Below are 22,870 nucleotides of genomic sequence, written 5' to 3'. Positions count from 1 at the left end.
ATATGATTTACGATGCCAAGTATTTATTAGTGTTTCGCAACTGCAGCCCCCTTTAAGCGCTTGCCTTAGAGTGTAATTCATTTTTAGCTAGCCTTTCCGTTTTATTTCACACTGTAGAGAGATTTGCCCATATCGGACCAGATGCAGGTTTCCATTTAGTGTTCAGGTTTAGCCCCTTTGTCAAAACGGACAGTCGGCCAGAAAGAGTGGGCTGGTCATCTACGTTGAAAAAACAGAATATTTTAAACATCTTAAGGAGAGAAACACTGGTCAAGTGTTGGAAATTTGATGACTGCACAAAACTGAGACGCACTGAGAGATTCGCCAACTATGAAGCCGAAGATGGAACAAATATTTGGCACCAGGTTTAGTAAAAAATTGAAGAAACGAATTTCAAGTTTTGCTACATGACAAGAACGCCTTTCTAATCTTTACGGTACAGTTGAAGCTAAGCCATGAAGGTTGCCACCAATAAGAGGACATAACGGCGTCCCAGGAGGAATGGTCATTATTCAGGTATATGATAGGAACGATCATTTGAAGCAAAAAAGACTAGTTAAACATGGGATCTAAAATTCGTCCACTAACAGCTATGAGCACTTCTTCATCTTAGATGCCCTGAAACAATTGTCTTCTACTGCTAGCTCTTTGCTTTTCATGTTTTTGGAGGAGGTAGTATGAACCGTAACAAAAAAAAAAGTCTAGTAAACTTGGACTCAGAGATGTATACATTAAGAGCTATGAGAACATTTTCAGTAGAGGAGATGTGTTTCACACTATCAAAGATGAGGAAGTGCTCACAGTTCGTAAGGTATGCGTTTCAGAGGCCATGTTTACTATTCTTTTTTTGCATCGAATGATCATTCCTGTCATACCCCTGAATGCTGACCATTCTTCCTGGGCCACTCTGTATTACGATTATTGCGATCAGCAACCCGACGGTAGTACAACGATCGGAAACCGGTAGTTACATGGTGACAAAAGTCAAATTTAATATTTTCTAAAATGAGTATTAAAGATATCAGTCTGGGATCAATGAGTATTTGGCAGTGAGTTATGGAAGATCAGAAAGAACAGGGAGCTCTTACAAACTCTTGAAAGCATTGACCTTAAACCGAATTCCGTTGAGCAAAGCGCTACAGAGGACAAGACACTACTCGAAATCCGTGAAGCAATGCTCGCAGCGCTTTGTTTATAAAATATTTGCCAAACACGACCACTGAGAAAGCCCGAAATATGCTGGCGAGATAAAAGAATTGGAGACGTGGAGATTTTGTGCATTCAGCAGGGCTCACGATCTCTGGAGAAATTAAATAGCCGTATGTCCCAGAGCCGCTGACAACTAAAAAAGATCCCAAGTAATGTTCTGGTGTCGGGATAATCACTGTCTACGTGACGCCTTTTGCAGAACGCTGATATAAACAGCTTCTTCTGCTTTTATTTTCTACTCAAAGAGTAGAACAATTTTATGTTCTCAACTTTGGTTTGCAGTTGTTAGTTCCTGATTTTGTTTTTGTTTGTTGTTCCTACATTTCGAGTTTTTAAAGTACTGTTAGTTGCACTTTTTCAGAAGTAATTAAATAATTTAATGACGTACACTTTTATAACATTCATCTAACATATAGCATGCTTTAGGAGGGCTCAATAAACACATAAATAAATAAACACACATTGCTTTTATGGATCTTAAAAAAGAAGTTTCACAAGATAGAGACGAATCGTAATATCCGAAACATTTAATAAATACGATAGAAAGTTAATATCAGCACACCACTATGACTTAACCGGAAAATTATTCATGAGATACGAGCTAAGAAAGGAGTACGATAAAGCTCCTGTATCTGCCCAACCCTGTGCAGCATTTGCATACGTAAAATAATTCCTATACGGAGAACAGAATTTCTGAAAGGTATATACCTAGACAGAACTCATTTAAATAACTTACTATATGTTGACGATGCAGCGACGGGAGCAGACAAAGAAGAGAAGCTTCAGAAAGGAATTTAGTTATTGAAACAAATACGTGCGAAATTTGACACGGAGATCTCAACAGTAAAAACTACGAGAATATCTTTCGCAAGAAAAGAACGCATTAGAAGCAAAATAGTGACAGATCAGTATATTTTTAGAACAAGTAAACGAGTTTAACTGCCTAGGATGTGTGGTGGCACGTGTACAGCAAAGATATAGAAATTAAGCTTAGTAAATTCAGCCCAGTGTGTGAAACAATTAACAGTAACGTTAAAAAAGAAAACGAGAAAGATACTAGAATTCTACGAAACTGTTGTTGTCGTCCCCACACTGCTCTATGGAAGCGATTGGTTTCTAATGGATCTTCGCACTATGGGGCTTAACATCTGAGGTCATCAGTCCCCTAGAACTCAGAACTACTTAAACCTAACTAACCTAAGGAAATCACACACATCCATGCCCGAGGCAGGATTCGAACCTGCGACCGTAGCAGTCGCGCGGTTCCGGACTGAAGCGCCTAGTACCGCTCGGCCACAGCGGCCGGCTATGGAAGCGATATCCAGGTGATTACCAAAAAGCAAGACAGTCGTATTCAGGAACAAGAAATGAAATTCTTGAGAAGAGTTAAGGGTTGCACAATAGAAGATGGACTAAGGTATCAAGATTTGAGAGAACTAAAAATGTTTAGTTGAAATGGTAAATTTCTAGGTTATAGAAGAAAATGGAGCGAATTCCTAGAAAGAGTGGAGAATAAGAGACTCCCTTGAAAGAAGACATAGAGGAAGTAAATATGCGTGGATCTGTAGTTAACCTGGGTAGGCAGCCCAAAAAGTTAAACAGAGGTAAAGAATGACTTTCCTGAAGTATGCGTATTCGTACTTGTTGTAGACGGAAATAATTCCGAGACGCGTCATGCTTTCTTTGATCATAGAAGTCATTCTTCACCAGCTTAATTACAGATATACTCATATTTAGTAGAAAGGTCGCTAGCGTGTTACGTCACTTTATGTCACACCTTCATTACATAGAGTATGCGTACTGCAACAGGCAATTTCGTCTAAAACCTGAAGAGCAGAAGACAAATACGCAATAAACTCGATGCTGCAGATAAGTCTCTCGCGAGGCGCCACCAGCCGTGGTCCGGGCTGCCAGCTATAGATGGCACTGAGGTCGCGCTGTGACGACCAGAGAGATCAGTTTGCGGAAGTGACGAAACGTGGAGTGGCTGAGGAGGGGGGGGGGGGGGGAGGCAGCCACTCAGCCCCGCAATTTCCAGCCACTCCAGCAGCTCCAGCCACGGCCGCCGCATTTTTCACGGTTCAGCTCTGGAGGGCTCTCAGTGCTGCTGGCGGACGTAAAACAGCGCCGCCATTTTTATAGCCCGGCGACAAATATCCGCAACGTAAACCATTAGCGGCGGAGTGCGGCTGCCGGCTGCGCTTCAAAAATGGCTGCTGGGCCGCCTCCGGCGAGCGATGAAGTCATTGTCGGTTATCACAGGGCAGCAAGGTCGCACTAGAAGGGAGGTGGACTCGCTTTGGTCCGCAATTCCGTTACACGCTTTAGGGAAGAGTGTCTGTGAAGAACGGAGATGGCATGTAAAACTGGACGACCTCGAAGACGAATCCTGCATGTCCAGCTATATTAAGACAACTGCTCATGTCGCAAAGTATTGAGGCTCAGAAAAATAACTTCTTAGCCAGAAGACGAGTTCTAGCCAGCCATCAATAGCTGTGATACAAAGTACTGGGTAGTTAATGAAGCTTCTCACAGAGGTCCAGTGTGGGCTGTAATTATCGTATGGCAACGGAACTTGGTAGGTTTTCTAATGTGTTGCAGCGGAATCGATTTACGAGGGAAAAAAAATAAGCTCAAATTTTCGCCACCAGGCGCAGATCTGGCGCTGTGAACGCAAGAATAACGTACAGAAATGTTTCCACACGTAAAGGATTAGGAACGGGAGGTGGGCAGAAAAGGTCAAACAAGTGAGACAGGCTAATTATTTTAGTATCAACCGCCGCTTACACATTTTCTTCAATATGAGCACCGCAGACGTCGACGAGATGCTATACTGCGCCAGATTTGTACCTGGTGGCCGAAATTGCAACTAATTTCTTTCCAGCATAGATCGGTTCTGAGCACTACGGGATTTAGATTCTGAGGTCATCAGTCCCCTAGAACTTATAATTACTTAAACCCAACTAACCTAAAGACATCACACACATCCATGCCCGAGGCAGGATTCGAACCTGCGACGGTAGCGGTCGCACGCTTCCAGACTGTAGCGCCTAGAACCGCTCGGCCACACCGGTCGGCGGTTGCGCATTAACGCATAAGCATATCTACAACGTTTTTCTGGGATACGATAATTTCAGCCCACAGCGGACCTCCATGAATAGCTGCACTTTAATTACACAGGGTGTTTGAGAAGTGATGGTCAATATTCAGGGATATGACAGGAATGACCATTCGAAACAAAAAAGTCAAATAAATATGGGCTCTAAAAAGCATATTTTAAGAGCTGTGAGCAATCCTTACCGTGAAACAAATCTCTTCGACTACATGCTTTTTGCCTTCCCTATTTTGAAAAGAAGTAGTATGGACCGAAACAAGAAAAAAAGTCCAGTAAATATGGGCTTTAAAATACATACCTTAAACGTTTTGTGCACTTGTTCATTAGATAACAAGCACTCATAGCTCTTAAGGTATGAATTTTAGAGCACATGTTTACTGACTATTGTTTCTAGTTTTCGTCTATACCACCTCTTCCCAAAATATGGAAGGCAAAGAGGTTGGAGTAGAAGCGATCAGTTTCACTGTACCGAAGATCAGGGATTGCTCACAGCCATTAAAATATGCGTTTTAGAGCCCATATTTATCTGAATTTTTTGTTTCGAATGGTCATTCCTGTCATATCCGTGAGTATTGACCATCGCTTCTGAAACACAATGTATATAACCACCCGGCAGGAGGGGTGCGGCCAGATCAGAAGAGAGATGTCAGGACTTGCCTCCACGTGTTGTCTTATTGTTATTACTGATTTTGCACAGTGAACACACTTTAGTATTAGACAATGCCACTAACGTAAAACGGATAAAACAAAGCATGTGAATGGAATGCAAGACTTTTCAAAAACAACGGTCCACGCTGTGAACAGCCTTACTTACAGAAATCCAAGAAACCGTGCTCCAGAGCGAAGCAAGAAATGTATTACGTTTTGTCGAACATGATTGTGCATGTGTCGAACTTGGGATCAAATACAGGACCAGAGACACTTTTACTATCGTTCAGACAACCAGTTGGGGCCGTCACGTCCATCATCCAGCAGTAATGAGTCTGTTCTCGTCGGAGTTCACAGCCGGAGGTCTTTTGTGTGCTCGCACGGCCCTAGACTCACACTGCACGCTGGAGTTGGTGGCCGACACCGCTCGTAGCAACGGATACTAATAGTGCCACTGGTGCTGTTATTTGATCCCGAGATCTGGAAGTTGCAGCATTATGTTCTACAAGTTGGACAAGATAACAGTTTATTTATAGCTTCGTTTTGGAAAGTGACTTCTTGGATTTTTGTAAATAAGGCTGCCCGGAATGCCCAATGCCGTTTTCAAAAAGTCTTGCACTCCATATCGCACTCTTTGTTTTACATGTTTTACGTTAGTGCCATTGTCTTATAATAGCAAAGTACTGTCTAATAATACCGTGTGAAAATAAAAGTGCAGCTGGTGCGGTTATTTAATTGCAGATATACTACTTACTCCAACATACATCTGGAGTAAGTTGAACACGATGCTAAAATGGGAGAAATTATGGCCCAGACAGATTGGATACCGACAGTCTTTCTCAGCGCGTACCATTTTCGAATGTGATAGGAAGTCGAAAAATGAGGACTTTTCGTCACACATCACAATATGGCTTGCGGAGTAGGGACTTAGGTGTAAAATGAGTGGCATTCGATGTTAACCAGCGACCATACAAAATAGCGAAGTACCATCTGGATAATTGCTGCTAATCTTCTACTTATAAAATAAATTAACGTCATTCGCCTGGGTTTCTGTCTGTACGATCTGGATAATATCAGGAACTACCGTAGGGATCTTGATACGATGTTCACTGATACAGTGAGTTACCAGGTAGGTTTGTGTACACGATTTATAACCGCTAACTAACGGTTAAGTGTGATTGTTACCTGTTTCATATTTACGTCTGGAGTGACATCTCGTGCCAGTGACAGGAGCTACGAGTCGATTGAACACAGACGAGGAGGTCTCTGGTGGAAAAATCAATAAAGTAAAACAGCTTCAGGGAGCAACGAAGGTTTAGCAGAATCTATGTAGGACCTGGAAACCGAAAGGTTTGACCACGGGGTTCTTCGTTTGCCTTTTAATCAAGGAGTCATCTGTCAATGACGTGGAAATTCGCCAGAAACAAGGCGTGGTTCGCATTCCACTTTAAACTGTAGGTCCCTTTCCGCAGTTGGATAAATACATATTTTAAAGACATGCACGTCACAGAAGTGGCGTCCAATTGAAAGACTCGCACCAGGACATTCAGCCACACGAAATTACTTTCACCAGAATCTAAGATAAAAATTTCACTAAGCCTGGAGGAATAACAGAAAAGATGTGTGGCCATTCGTAATGCAACTGAGGAGTGGTTTTCCTGAAAACCATAGAAAACAAACCCGTGGACTGGCGCCCTCGCGAGACCATCCAGCTTGTGTGTGTGTGTGTGTGTGTGTGTGTGTGTGTGTGTGTGTGTGTGTGCGTGTGGAGTGGAGGTGGTGTGTGCTGTGAGCTTCTTCCATTTGCATTTATATGAGCCGGCGAAGGCTGTCACAGCAAGTCAGACCGAGGCGCTGGTTAATTTATCGACGCCGCAAGAATCGATACTGTCTAATCGGTTTGCTGTGGTGTCGTGCGACTCACATTCTGTAGTGATCACTCCAAGTGATGGGGAGCAGGCCCTGAGGGACAGCCCTGATGTGACGCTACAGCCGGTTTGAGTCACATCACCCCCGTGCTCAACCAGTGGCAGCTATTCACCTACACCAACTTTATAAACATGCTACTGGCAACTATTAAAGGAGTGCTCACGTTGATACGGTGATAATTGTTGAAATGGCTCTGAGCACTATGGGACTTAACTTCTGTGATCATCAGGCCCCTAGAACTTAGAACTACTTAAACCTGACTGACATAAGAACATCACACACATCCATGCCCGAGGCAGGATTCGAACCTGCGGCCGTAGCGGTCGCGCAGTTCCACACTGAAGCGCCTAGAACCGCTCGGCCACAACGGCCGGCTGTAATACTCGTCCTGCTGGCCAGTGTGGCCGAGCGGTTCTAGACGCTTCAGTCTGGAACCGCGGGACCGCTACGGTCGCAGGTTCGAATCTTGCCTCGGCACGTGGGTGTGTGTGATGTCCTTAGGTTAGTTAGGTTTAAGTAGTTCTACGTTCTAGGGGACTGATGACCTGAGATGTTAAGTCCCATAGTGCTCAGAGCCATGTGAACTATTTAATACTTGTACTGAACCAGTTAAATACTTGTTGAAAACTAATTTTTGTAAAGTACATTCACTACAACTTCATCTACTTTCAGTTATGTAGATAGCAAAAATCGAGTGGAATGAACCATTATCTTATGAAAGTTTCGTAAGGCCAGGGTGATCTCCACAAGTGATGAAGTCGTACTAGCCGCCACTTTCTTAAAGCCGTCAGCCTTCGGACTGGTTTGACTGCTGTCCATCCCTTCCTAACGTGTGCTGGACTTTCTGAGCTAATCTTTTCATCTCCACGTGATTACTACGCGCAACACATCTGTTTAGCATACTCCAGTCTTGGTCTGTCTCTACCGTTTTTTCCGCCTCTGCAGCTCCATGTAACAAATATTTAACTTTTCAAATGTCCCACTAAACTGTTCCTTCTCTTTTTCGTTTTAGTGCATCTTCATTTTTAACCTTTATCTGACGACGTGCCGATCTTGTGGTCTCTCAGACCGCTGAATTGTTGGCGTCGTACAGGCAACAATTCGATGTGTTTTTTTTTTTTATTTTTATGTATACAAATACTTCAAATACATGTGTAGCAATTGAAAGGCATGTAAATTTACTTATGAAACGTACTGTTTATAAAGGTTTTTTGACATATTCCATGATTGTGTGTTACAAACATGAGCGGAGAAGGAACAACGAAATAAGAATTAAAAAAACTACAAAAAAAATTTATTTTACCTAACACTGTTTAAAACAATAAATTATAAGGCACTCTGAGTAACTTAACATGCTAATGACGTATTTCAGTCTTATAATAAAAAAATTGCAATAGCACAACATTAGCTGCAATTTTTACAAGCAAATGTTGCACATTGTAGACAAATAGCCTTTTTGCACGTGTTACACGAATAACCCGTTTTTCTGTTTAGTTTTGAAGGGCGGGTGTGGCAGGTTCGCCTATTTTTACCTCCTTCTTCAGGGTCTGGTGCTTGTTCTTCCGGTGCACCGGGTTCAAGAACTCTGACGATGGTCGCTCTTAATTCCCGTGGCAACTTGTTGTTCACAGCACGTCGTTTCATTTGAGGCAACGCTAAAGCTCGTGCTAACATTTTCAGAAAATCTCCTCTTTCTATTGCCTTGGTAAATTGTTTGTTGTAGATCACATACGCATTTACCCCACTCAGATCGAAACTTCCGTAAAAAATTGCCATCGGCTCGTCGAGTAAATTGCCCATTTCCTGTCGAGCTCATCTACACCTCCCTTCGTGGGGTAATAGGCAATAATTTCAGGTTTGTTTGTATGCCTATCTGTTTCATTAGAATGGTGCATTGAGGAAACTAACACCACTGATTTATTTTTTTAGGCACATATAAACGTAACGTTTTTGTACCCGTGAAACCGAATAACGCAGACCTTTCTTCACGGTTTTTGTTTGGAAGAAATTCATTAGGTAATTCTTTTTTGTTTTTTTCCTTGGTTGCAACATACATAAGGGCCTTATTTATCAAATAATCGACCAACTCAATAGATGAAAACCAATTGTCAGCAGTGACATTGCGATGTGTGCCATAAATTGGTGTACATAAGCGGATAACAGACTGAGTTGGTACCAAAAATTTTTCTTCTTCAGAAGATAAATTTTGACCATCAGAACCTTTTCCACAATAGACGCATCCATTGTAGAAGTAGCTGGTTTTGCTGTCGCACATACTCATAATTTTGATGCCGTATTTGGCAGGTTTTTGTGGCATGTACTGAACAAAATAAGAACGGCCTCGGAAAGGCACCAACATTTCATCCACAGCGACCCTTTCTCCTAAATTGTACAAGCATTGGAAACTGGAAATATTTTTAAAATATGAACGATACCTCTGCAAGCTGTTGCATCATCGAATCGTAAACAGTGCAGTAGTACAAGAAATCTATTTTTGTTCATAATACACCTGAAAATTTCACGGCCAGAACCATCAGATGCGAAAATTTGATGATTTGATTTTAAAACTGCCGAATAGAATAATATACCAAAAAACGCTCTCAGTTCTATAGAGTATAATTCAGCAAGTTCAGGCCGATTTTCGCATAAGAATTTATTTTTATAAGCAGCTAGTTTTTCATTCGTCCATTTCAAAATTTCATTCATCATTTCAGTATCTATCAACTAGCACCAAATGGAAAGAGGATTATGCTTTTCATTTTTAGACAACTTGGAAGAGGGTAATTTTACAATAATATTCTGCGCAGGAGCTCTAACTGCTCTGTTCGGTGGATTTTTCGACCACTTGTACCGGTTCTTGCCGTAAAAACTATTTAAAATTCTTTGTACGGGATCTAGGTCTTCCTCTTCCTTTTCTGAACCAACCATTTCTGTATCATCATCAGAGACTATTTCTTCGTTCTCAGGGTTGTCTGGGGTCTGTCCCACAACAATGAAGTCCGAATCTTCGGTTTCCTCTGACCAACGTTGCACAGTTGTTTCAAAATGTTCATTAGTAACACATATGTGTCGCTCTTGGTCCTTTTTCGACCTTTTACTGCCAGACGGACCAGCTACTTCCATTTATTTATGTGTACAATACCTATAAAGAAGAATGACAAAGTAACCCCTTCGTTGTAAATAATTACACTAACGCTGACGTGCGGTCTGACAGACCACCGTCAACATTTAATTAGTTCTAACTGACCTGTCTAGCGGAAAAACTATTTCACTCGCAGTTACGTGAGTCGTCTTGCGCTTCTCAGAAGCTACTGAAACAGTGGCGCGATAGTGAGCGCGGGAAAGTATTTAAATCACGTGATGGGAAACACGCGCGGTCTCACAGAGCGCACGTCAGCAGTTAAAGGTTAACGTTCCTTAGTAGAACCACACTTCCAAAGCTTTGAAGTTGTTTCCCTTCCTTACACCCCACGATCCAGGTTTTGAGCGTACTGTCGTCGCATCTTACGTAGTATCTGAACATTCAAACAGCGCGCCGGCGCTTGTAATTTGATTTGAGGCATTGTCGCCGTAGCTTGTCATTGTCGCCAACACGGACACGAGGCAAGCAGCCTGTGTCCGGCAACCGCGTCAGCGGCTGGAGTGTACGGTGTCGTAATTTAAACCATGTTTTGCGGAAAACGTTAACATTTATACTAGTGTTTTATTGCAATGCGATTTGGATACTGTAAATAATCGAACGAAAGTATTTTTATAGACATGTCCTGTAGACCGCAGCTCGTGGTCGTGCGGTAGCGTTCTCGCTTCCCGCGCCCGGGTTCCCGGGTTCGATTCCCGGCGGGGTCAGGGATTTTCTCTATCTCGTGATGACTGGGTGTTGTGTGATGTCCTTAGGCTAGTTAGATGTAAGTAGTTCTAAGTTCTAGGGGACTGATGACCATAGATGTTAAGTTCCATAGAGCTCAGAGCCATTTGAACCAACCATGTCCTGTATTCACTAGCTAATGGGAAGCGTTGTTGCTCCCAATGTTAACGTACAAGCGAACCAACATTATTTGCGACTGTATGAGGGAGGCACTTCAGTAACATTGTTAAACTGAACTGTGCTTCTTGTTTATAAACGTATTTACCGGCAGTGCGCCGCCAGTATTTACAAATTTTATTGCAGTGCACAAAAATATTTCGAAATTACTCATACAAAATGTGTGAAATCTTATGGGACTGCTAAGGTCATCAGTCCCTAAACTTACACACTACTTAACCTAAACTATCCTAAGGACACACACACACACACACACACACACACACCGATGCCCGAGGGAGGACTCGAACCTCCGCCGGGACCAGCCGCACAGTCCATGACTGCAGCGCCTTAGACCTCGTACGATAATATACAATCGAGAATTAGTTCTTACCAGTCACGTGTGACTAACCGAAATCAAATGTGAAGTGCAACTGCACTGAAGAATATACGCTAGCGTATTTTCGTGTTTGTGGCACGTTATACGAAACACGCCTTGCTAACTACGCAATTAAAACACTCAGTTACCGTCTGTTGCTGTGTGGAGGGTGAACAGCTGCAGCCGATGTACCGTCGAAAGGTGAGTGGCTGATATAACCTGAGTCGTAATCTGTTTGGATACACAGTTTCATAATGCGTCACTTACACGTATAGGGAGCGTGGTCGAATGATCACAATAAAAACAACACCAATGTCTAGTGATAAAATAAAGGAGGTGCTTAAAGTGTTTCACTTCGGCACAATGTCGTTCTCCGGAGGTACAGTTACTGAAACTTCATCCGCGTTTTCTGATACTGTACTGGAGAAAGATTTCTTTGCCCGTGTCAGTCTATTTCTGGAATGTTCATGCCTTCAGCATCCTGTGTAATCTTGCTTCCCTCTATTTCCCAGTTCTAAAGTTAAACATTTCTTTATTCACTTTCCTGCTACTGTTCATCATTTCCGTCTTCTATTTGTTTAGCCTTAAGTCATATTGTGTGGTGAGCAGATTTCTTTTTCTTCTCTGCTACACACGTTTTCCTTACAAAACTAAAACTAAACTCTGTCCGAGCTGGCCTCGGATGTGGCAGCAGTACTGGCCGACACCGTGCCACCCTCAGCCTACAGTCACTGGACGCGGATACGGAGCGGCATGTGGTCAGCTCACCGCTCTCCCGGCCGTCCTCAGATTACAATACTGGGGTCGCCACTTCACAATCAAGTAGCTCCTCAGTTTGCCTCACAAGTGCTGAGCGCACGCCCCTTGCCAACAGCATTCGGCGGTCAGGACTCACACATCCAAAGAACTAACTCAGCCTGACAACGCTTGACTTCGATGATCTGACTGGGATCGGTGTTGCCACTGCGGCAAGACCGTTGGTACGTCTTCCTTACTTCGGGAAAAACGTCTGTGTCGTTTGGGAACCTCACCATTCTTATGTGTTCCCTTCGCACTTTTCTCCACCTTCCGAAATCTTCATCCACGTCCTTCATTACTTCTTCGGCGTACAAGCTAAACAACGATGGTGACAACCTGAAACCCTGCCTTACACCCTTTTTAACACTGGTATAATGTTTGGGATTTAGCCTACAACAACTGGATCAGAATAAAAAATATCACTTTAGACCCTCGGAGTTACTTAGTGCTATTAAATCGCCCTACCTGCGAAATAATGTCTGGCGAATTACGATAGATTGTGAACTTTTCCAATGTATCTGTAGTGGTTCAAATGGTTCAAATGGCTCTGAGCACTATGGGACTTAACATCTTAGGTCATCAGTCCCCTAGAACAGAACTACTTAAACCTAACTAACCTAAGGGCATCACACACATCCATGCCCGAGGCAGGATTCGAACCTGCGACCGTAGCAGTCCCGCGGGTCCGGACTGAAGCGCCTAGAACCGCACGGCCACCGCGGCCGGCTTATCTGTAGTGTATTTCGGGTAGATGCGTTAAGAATAAGGTAATGGAGTACTCCCCAAGACGGATTTACACGTTTTGTCGTCACCAGAGACACGGAATGAAGCGATCGCCTATAGTATGGAGTACCGTCCGGAGTGTATAGTGCAGGTGTGTGAGTGGGTGTGAGAGCTTCCAGCGGGCTGTGGACTCCCCTGGACAAATCCAGCGAAACGCTCGCCAGCTGCCGCCAGAGGAAGATTGATCTGCTGTGCTGTCCCCTCGGGATTCATCTGACAGGCGCGCCGCCTAAATGAAAATTTAATTGCCTCCACCTGCGGGCTGGCTCTTCAGGCGCCAGGTGGGAGGGTGGCTGGATGGTTGCCCGGACTCGTCAGTTGGCCACACCTCCGCACCGCAGCTGCACTCCGCCACATACTGTGCAGCGTGCTGTCCACCCACAGCGCATCTACATCTACATACAGACTCCGCAGGCCACGTTACGGCGCGTGGCGGAGGATATCCTGCACCACAGTCTTTTCCTTTCCTGTTTCCTACGTGCCTCCGTGCGAGCCTAAATTTCTCACATCGTATCTTTGTGGTCCTTAGCGGCACTAGGGTCGTTCTGCAGTCAGCTTCAAATACCGAGATTTTCTCACTAGTGTTCCTCGAAAAGATCATCGGCTTCCCTCCAGGAATTCCCATTTGAGTTCCCGACGCATCTCCGTAACACTTAGGTGTTGTTCGAACCTACCGGTAACAAACCTAGCAGCCCGCCTCTGAACTGCTTCGACGTCTTCCTTTAATCTGACCTGTTGCGGATCCCAAACACTCGAGCAGTAATCAAGAATAGGTCGTACTAGCGTCCCAAGTGCGACCCCTCTGCAGGTGAACCACACTTTCCTAAAATTCTCCAAATAAACCGAAGTCGACCATCCATCTTTCCAAGCCACTGCTTATCCTAAAACGTATGCGCCCTTTTCTCTCATGTATTCTCGCGACGACTACGTGAAATACTCCAGTTACTGCAGTCATAGCGCTGCTTTTGGTTACGCTCACGTTGCCATCTTGTCAAGCCCCTGTAAGCCCCTTTCCTATTAATTTTTGATATATCTTCCTGCTATTGGGCTCTTAAACTCCAGTATGAGAGTTCTATATAGAGAACACGATTCGTTACGAAATAAACCTGACCACGTACGTAATATGAACATGTGTCTCTCGTACGATTCTTGATATTTTCCCGGCATAAAGAGTACTCCATGAGGTTTCGGAATTACAGCCGGATGATGTCGACTTCTTGGCACGATATTTCGACTGACAACCGTTCACCCATCTGCAGACGAGTGTTTAGCACAGGAGATTTTTTATTTTTTTTACGGTTGTTGTTCAGCCTCTAACTGTGCTGCCAAATGGTTCAAATGGCTCTAAACAAGAGTGACTTAACATCTGAGGTCATCAGTCCCGTAGACTTAGAACTACTTAAACCTAACTAACCTAAGGACATCACACACATCCATGCCCGAGGCAGGATTCGAACCTGCGACCGTAGCAGCAGCGCGGTTCCGGACTGAAGCGCCTAGAACCGCTCGTCCACAGCGGCCGGCAACTGTGCTGTCGGCGGGGTAAAGTTTTTCTATCTTACAATGACGGCATGACAATGAAATTATTGTACTGCACGTTGACGGTGTGGCGGTGGGACTTCAAGTTCCATACCGCCCTTAAGACGGTGTGAGCTCAAGGTTGCAGATAAGATGTGATACAACTCCAGACGTAATTAGAGTGGTGGCGCACCAAGAATTGCACAGAATGAGTGGCCGTAATAAAACACACATTATTAGTGGCCGCATCAGGAGATTGGTGGTTCTCGTCGCTAACTTTATATGCACAGGCGCATGAATAAAGGCAGCCACTACAAGTGCGACCTCTGTCGAGTTTCGCGGCCTCTTTGAATGTTGTTCCACCCATGGCGTGCAGCCTCATACGAATTGGCGATACCACAGGTGCGCCCTCTGTCGGAACCCTTGTACAGTTAAAATTCAGACGTCAAATTGATAAAATTAACCGTCGCTAGAAGTGTCATTGGTCATAGAATGTTTCCTTTTTCTAAATATTTAAGAAATCACTGGGTCCCACATCCTATCCCGTTGAAAGCCGCCATCACGATTAATAACATGTTCGCCACATTCGCCTTTCGCAGCCTACTAAGTCAGCTGTGACCGAGCATTGTAACTGCACAGGACATTCCACGGATTATTCCGCCATGGAAATCTTGGTCTCGACGAGATCTTTCTGTGATTCAATTATTAAGGAATCGGTGGAAATACGTTTGGCGGATGATCTTATTAATCTTGATGGCGGCTTTCAACTGGACAACACGTGGGACCCGGTGAGTTTTTTAAATATCTACAGAAAGGAAACGTTTAATGACTAGTAACACGTCCAGCGATAGTTAATTTTACTTCTGAATTTTAACCCCGCTATCCCTCATTCCGACAGACAGCGCACCAGTTGGTACCACCATCAACCATGCGCCTGCGCGCCATAGGTGGAGCAATATTCGAAGAAGGAGGGAAACTCGACAGAGTCGTTCATATAGCGACATTTTTTGGTAGCGACGTAAACTAGCAATCTCGAACCACACCTTCAACGTGCAATAGAATTCCACTGCGATGATCTCACTGTAAGATTGCCCCGTAAGGGGCCTCCAGGTTAATGACGCCAAACGCTCGTTTCCATTTTTTCCATTGTAAGATAGGACTCTTACACTACGACTGTTAGACCGCTCTACACCGGTGACGCTGTACTGCAACCTAGATAATAATAACAATAACAATTACCAATCTCGAGTGCTCGAGTACTCACCTGAAGATGACTGGTTGCGAGCCGAAATATCGTGACAACAAGTGGAGTTCATCCGGCTGCAGTCCCGAAACTTTATGGAATACTTGTCTCTTATACTTTTCAAGCATTAAAGTGACTCAGTTGAAAAATGGAAAATGTCACATTGAAATGATAACAGCACAAGTCAAATTACTTTGTTTTATTGTCCCTTTAGCAGGTAACGCACTTCCCAAACAATGCTGGCGCTCGTCTAGTGTCGTGTTAAAGAGTTACGCTTGTTTCACATTCACACTGAAGTAACCATGGCTAAGTTCCTTTTACACATTAACTAAGCAGGTAGTCACTAACCACGGAAGCCTCTTCACTTCCGTTCTACTATCAACATGTTCCTCCACGACACTGATTCAACCACAAATCTCACATTTGACACAGAGCGTATCCGCGCAATAACTGACCTACTTAAACACTTTTCTTCTACGATGCGGCATAACACTTTCAATTTTTGATTGTCTTTCTACCAAATACTTCATACTATTTATCGGCGATTGCTCACCACTGAAGCTGAACAACGACTCTCTTTCACACACCACGACGCTGCATTGTTGTCGTTATACAGCGAGATGATGTTCCCTCAGAGAACAAGCGCGCTCGGCTTTGAAAGTTCCAGAAGCCAGCAATAAGTAAGGAGTACAATATCGATACGTTACAACATCAAAGACAGCAGTACTCTTCAAATCTACTTTTTGTATTGGCGCATTTATTATGTTATTCAGCTTGGGATGTTAATTAAAAAGTTTCGTTAATTACCGAAATTGTACCTGAGTTTTGTACCCAGTAAAAAAATAAAAGAATTAGGAATATAAGTTAAATGTATTGTGAATAAAAAAGTGAGAGATGGCATCCGTGCAAGCCCTTTACCAGAAGAAGGAAGAAGTGAGAGGGGCGACTTGTGTGGCATTCAGAAACAGTTAACTTGATAATCGATGTACCTGCAGAGAGGAACAGTAGAAGGAGGGAGCACATAAGTTAGACACACCAGATCACATGACATGTTGCTATAGTACCTACATACATGCTATGTCGAAAAATAGCTGTAAACATTTGGGCTACTGACCACCTTTACTCTGCGGACCGAGAAATTTTCAGTCACCCCTCGAAGAGGCGAAAATATTTGGGTAATGCAGGAAGGGATTAAAGGCGACATCTAACTAGTGAAAATACTGATGACATAAAAAATTTCACCTAATACATACCGCATTTGAAATACAGCTAAACTCATTGTCATTGCCCTTTACAGAAGTTGTTCTAAATCAGTTGACATACTTCCAATAAATACTGAGATTAAAAGGACAACAGAAGTATGACCCATTACGTAAATGAAGGTCTCAGGGCTGCCTTCCGCCGTGTCAGCTACTATCGAACGCGGGCAGACACACTTTTACTTGGCTTTTGACGCATTTCATCAGCCAGCAGTGCGCGGACGGAGCGTTGGCATTGGCACACCTGTTCACTTGCGGCGCAGCGAGTGCGAATCGGCAACATTTCCAAGTGGACAGACACGGTGATCACAGCTCAAAATTCCACCACCTAATGGTGGCATACGTATGTGTTTCTATTTTGCAATTTCAGATCTTTCTCGCGAAGAGAACGTATTTTATCTGAAATAACACAGAGCACATACTGGTTTTACTTGCCGCATACTGTACCGTTTTATTTTAAATAATGTTTCCTATTCATTAGAGGTATATATGCAACTCTGCGAGAAATGTTTGCCGCCATCTGAGGACTTGATCGGGCGCGAAACTAGTTTAGGAAAAATAAAGTGTTCAATCAACGAAATTGTGTCTATTTGCTGTGCTTTCTCGTAATTAAATTTATACATAGGCGAGTAGTTTCCATGCCACCGGGGGCAAAAAAATATAAAACTGTTTCTAGTGGCCACTCAGTTAATTGATAGAGAAGCACAAAGAATAGCAACGAACGAAAATATCTGCATGGGCCACGATGTAAGCCACACAAACTTGATGCTCAGCTGCCTATTGGAACATTGTCTCTGAAAGCAACTTAAGATCATGTAGCACAACTGATCGGCCACCATGTAAAAATACAATGATTTATAGGTATATAAAGAGTAAAACACTTACCATTGGTCACCCTGAATATTTCGTAAGCAGCTCTAGGTGTGAAACCAAGTTTCCAATATTGTACGCAGACGGACAAGTAATTTTCTTTATTGGCTCTACTGACCCAACTATTTTTAAAGAGGTAGGACATTTTTACCATCTGCGACTTTCTAAATACAAATGCCACGGTGGGCGGCAGGACACTGAAGGCGTGGACATCGCCGAACAGCACGAATCAGTGCCTTACCGCAGCGTTAGCGAAAGCGAGAACTCGATGAAATTGAGTAAGGACAGACGCTACATCTGTCTCGACATACACCAACAAGAATCTACGTATCATTTTAGTCAAGACTCAAATTCCAGGGCAAAATGAGACATACTCGTCCTGTATTGTGAGGTGGGTCCCCAAATATTCTGGCCAAAAAGGTCTGTGTGTAGAAAGTTACCTAACTTTCTGAGTTGATACGCATTCTGAGGTCTCTGTAAAAACTTAATCACCTGTATAGACAGTTCATCTACAGGTTCTGATGAGTAAGTTTGTGTCAAAATGTGTGACATAAAAGGCCAAGTCTTTTAACTGCGTTAAAGCTAAATTTTTTCATACCGTCAAGGTACTGTCGATTCTGGTATCTAACATAAATTTCACGTGCTACCTTTCCTTGTTCATAAGGAAAAGGGGTCTCTACAGACGGACAAGAAATTGATCACAAGAGGGTTCTGTTTTTACCAGTAGAGGTACAGAACTCTAAAAAAGACACAGGTATTACCAATAGAGAATATTATTGGTTACTTTGTATACTACCATTTGACGAAGACTTCGTATCTTTGATTCTGTCTCATGTTTTCTGAATTTTTTATTGGTTTGTTTGGACTATTGTCGGAAGACTGAAAATTCCTAGAAACGTGTAGGATATATCTGAGGCTGCAAGTTGCTTGATATATTGGTTCATAGCCTTAGATAACAAAGTGCCATACACCATCTCATAGCCGGCCCGGGTGGCCGAGCGGTTCTAGGCGCTACACTCTGGAACCGCGCGACCGCTACTGTTGCAGGTTCGAATCCTGCCTCGGGCATGGATGTGTGTGATGTCCTTACGATAGTTAGGTTTAAGTAGTTCTAAGTTCTAGGGGTCTGATGACCTCAGAAGTTAAGTCCCATAGTGCTCAGAGCCATTTGAACCGTTTGAACCATCTCACAAAAGGTGCTCGAAATGGCGTTAATCAACTACGCTTCGGAATTACAGTTTGAAAGACGAAGTCGCAATTTTAAGTTGCAGTCCAGCATGAATGAAATCATCTTAGTTCTATGTTCAGGTGACAAATCGAGATAGTCAGCTGACGATAACGCCGTACTGCTGAAACGCGTGGTGATAAGTAAACATGCAGCTGAGTGAGTGGCCTACGTAGTGTTTTGCTACCTCAGCCCTGGGTGTCAGCAGACCCAGAGTAAAACGCACAAGAGACTGGCTGCAGAGAGTGGGCCTTTTAGCGGCGCCCTTCCGCGTCAGCTGAGTGCCCAGACCTGCGCGGAAGTTGCGGCTGTTCCTGAGCTGTCCTCAGGACAGCAGGGCTGCCAACTTGGCGAGATGGATGGCGCGGCTAATGTTGGCCGCCTGTCGGAGGAGAATGGCCGAGGGTGAGTAACGGCCCGGCTTGTACCGCTTCAGGCAAAACAGACCTCCCCCCTAATTACCTCGAGTAGGGCTAAGGCTCCGCTGTCTGCCGGGCCACCTAGGGCTGACGCGCGGGTCGAACGCCCGGCCCTTGTTATTGTTCGCCGGCACAAAGTTAAGCCACACGAGCGCTGGCGGCGGCCTTAGCGGAGGTGGGATCACACGAATGGGGAACTGTTCGAAGAGAGTGATTAGGACTTCTGTAGAGCAGTCTAGGTATCCGTCTGTTAATAATGAACAAGAAAGCCAGGGGAACATCGCGGCTTATTTAGCTGAAGGGCCGCACTGAGAAATTTGTCCTGTGAGGGAGGTCAGTGGCGAATCTTTTAGCTAATATCAGGTAGATGAATAGGCGAATGTCTACTTCCGCACTTATTAGGATCATCAGATTTCTCCTCCATTTGATGTGGACCATCATCTCTTCCTCTCCTGTGCCAATCTCTTCATCTCAGAGTAAGCACTTAAGTTGCACCAGATATCCTAAATTATTTATTCCACAATTCCTAAACGCTGTCTTCCCCCTTTAGTTATTGTCCTCTGCGACTCCCTTCTGTACCGTGGAAGTTAGTCCGTGATGCCTTAATACAGATCGTTCCATTCCTTCTAGTTACGTGTTTCCCATAAATTCCTTTCCCGCTGCTTCTGCGGAGGAGTTTCCCATTTCTTGTCAGTCTACGTTATTCTCTTTTGTACGATTACTTCTCAAAGGCATCGATTCTTTTCCAGTTTCCTTACAAACCGCGATTCACTTCTCGAAACGTACATTCTCTGAAATTTCTTCCGCAAATTAAGGCCTATGTTTGAGATTTGCAGACAGCTCGTCTGCTTCTTATAGCCTTCTTGCCTCGCCCGCGAAGCGTGACTTCTTCTCCACTGGAAAAGTCACTTTCATTTCCTTTACCACTTCGTCCCCAACGATCGGGTGAAACCCAGCGTGCTCTGTTAGTCCACGAGATCCAGAAAGCAGTAGATATAGGCGCACAGGTAGATGCTGTGTTCCTTGCTTCTGGAAAGCGTTCGTTACAGTTCCGAAGTGGTGCCTAGTGGACAACACGCGAGCGTACGGAATATCAGATCAACTGTGTGATTGTCTTGAACAGTTTCTTCCAAACAGAATAAAGTCCTCAGACGTAAACGGAATTTCGACCGTATCCCAACCGGGAACCATTACTTTTCACAATATACATACATGACGCAGTAAATAACATCGGAATTTCTACGAATCTTGTCGCGGATGATGTTGTACATAGAGAAGTTGCAACGCTAGCAAATAGTAGCAAATGCAGGAAGACCTGCTGAGGTTCATCGTTTGTTCCAGGATCTGGCAATTGACCCTCAACATAAACAAATGTAACGTATTGCGTGTACGTAGACAAAAAGGCCCATACTGTGAGATTAAACGATCACGGAACAATCACTGGAAGGAGTTACTTCCATAAAACATCCATACATCAATATGCGTAAGGAGCGATTTGGAGTGGAAACTACTCATAAAATTAACTGTGGGTCAAGCAGAAGCCAGAGTGAGATTCATTGGAAGAAGCCTCGGGGAATGGAGTCCACCAACGAAGAAAGTAGCTTAAAAAACCCTCGTTCCTTCAGTATTGCTTCTCAGTCTGGGAACCGTATCAGATAGGACTCACAGACGAAACAGAGAAGATCCTGAGAAGAGAAGCACGTTTCGTGATAGGTTCATTCGGCAAGCGCGAAAGCGTCACAGGCATGCTCAGCAACTCTAGTGGGAGGAATTGAAAGAGAGGCTTTCTTCGTCACGGCGTGGTTCACCATTAAAGTTCCGAGAGCGTACATTCATGGAAGAGTCAACCAATATATTTCTTTCTCCTACATAAATCTTGCGAAAAGGTCATGAAGATAAAATCAGAGAGATTCGAGCCCACACGGACGTTTACCAGCAATTCTTCTTCACGCAAACCATTCGCGAATGGAACAGGAAAAGGGAGAAACGACAGTGGTACGCAAAGTACCCTCCGCCACCTTCCGTGACACGGCTTGCAGAGTACAGATGTACACGTGGATAATTTTCTCGCTAAGCTCGTTTCTGCTACTTCTCATTACTTTGGTCTTTTTTGCTTTCTCTCAGTCCATATTCTGTGCTCGTAAGACCGTTAATTCCATTCAACCGGTCCCGTAATTCTTCCTACGTTTTACTGAGGATAGCAGTTGTCATCAGCGAACCTTAACATTGATACCCTTTCTCCTTTATTCCATTTCCTTCATTGCTTCGATGTACAGGTTGAGCCACAGAGGAAAAAGACCGCATCCCTGGTTTATGCCTTTTATAACCTGGAAACTTGTCTTCCATTCTTAATGATCCCCTCTTGGTTCTTGTACACATCGTATATGACACGAGTTTCCCTATAGCATATACCTACCGTTTTTGCGAATTTCAGCATTTTACGTTCTCAAACGCTTTTTCCTGGCTAAAACATCGTATGAAAATCACGACATTTCATAATTACTGCCACCGCTTTTATTATGAGGCGTATGCCTCTCTAGTGCTTTTATCTTCTAAAGGCAAACTGAATCATCTGTTTTGTTTGTTATTTTCTTCTATTTTTAACCTGAGGATTTTCGGCATTAATGGAACGCGCTATGCCCCCCACATATTCACTGTATAAAGGGAGAAAAACTAATCATGCACTTAACGAAATTTTACGTATTTGTATATCGGTTTCAAAGCATTATTAAACCATTTTCCAATCCGTTTTCCATGCAAAGAATGTCATTTCCCTGAAATCGTACAAGTCGTCTACGAATGCTATGTGAGAGGCATTCTTATTTCGGCAATTACAAAGAATACATGACACAGATTCAACAAGATAATTTTTCACATAGTATGGGAGCACTAAGTAACCGTATCAGTAATTTATTTTTTTCCGTTTCTGGTTATGTTTTAAGGGAATTAACACTGTTTACATACAAACTTCGTAGAACGAGTACTTCTTAACTGTCCGCAGCTCGTGGTCGTGCGGTAGCGTTCTCGCTTCTCGCTTCCCGCGCCCGGGTTCCCGGGTTCGATTCCCAGCGGGGTCAGGGATTTTCTCTGCCTCGTGATGACTGGGTGTTGTGTGATGTCCTTATTTTAGTTAGGTTTAAGCAGTCTGCCGCCGGCAGTGCTGCGAGGCGGTCGCGCGCCAGAGCGCTGCGGGCGAGGAGCGCACTGTGTGTTTGTGTTTACTTCGGCCGCTGTAAGTGCCGTTTTCCCTTCTAGAACACCATGGCGCACAACTATCGGAAGAAGACATAACGTTTCAACTTTTGTTCCGACTTCGCCCGACCCAAGGCCCTGGAGGTAGAACGATTTATACGCGATGAAGTTAAGATACCACCAACGGATCTAATTGGTATCCACTTGTCCATAGTTAGCAGTACCGTCTACATCAAAATGATCAACGATGCGGCGTGCGACA

At 43.9% G+C, this 22,870-nt stretch overlaps 1 protein-coding gene across 1 annotated transcript in view; it reads right to left on the bottom strand.

Annotated features, from left to right (window-relative positions):
- LOC126240398 (class E basic helix-loop-helix protein 22-like) overlaps nt 1–22,870 on the bottom strand; it is a 1,429,918-nt gene that overhangs the window by 169,803 nt on the left and 1,237,245 nt on the right. The gene's annotated exons all lie outside the window — the stretch shown is intronic.

The sequence above is a fragment of the Schistocerca nitens genome, chromosome 1 (assembly GCF_023898315.1).
Source record: "Schistocerca nitens isolate TAMUIC-IGC-003100 chromosome 1, iqSchNite1.1, whole genome shotgun sequence".
Lineage (NCBI taxonomy): Eukaryota > Metazoa > Arthropoda > Insecta > Orthoptera > Acrididae > Schistocerca > Schistocerca nitens.
Note: the sequence above shows the minus strand (reverse complement) of the source record. Positions and strands in the feature narration are given on the sequence as shown.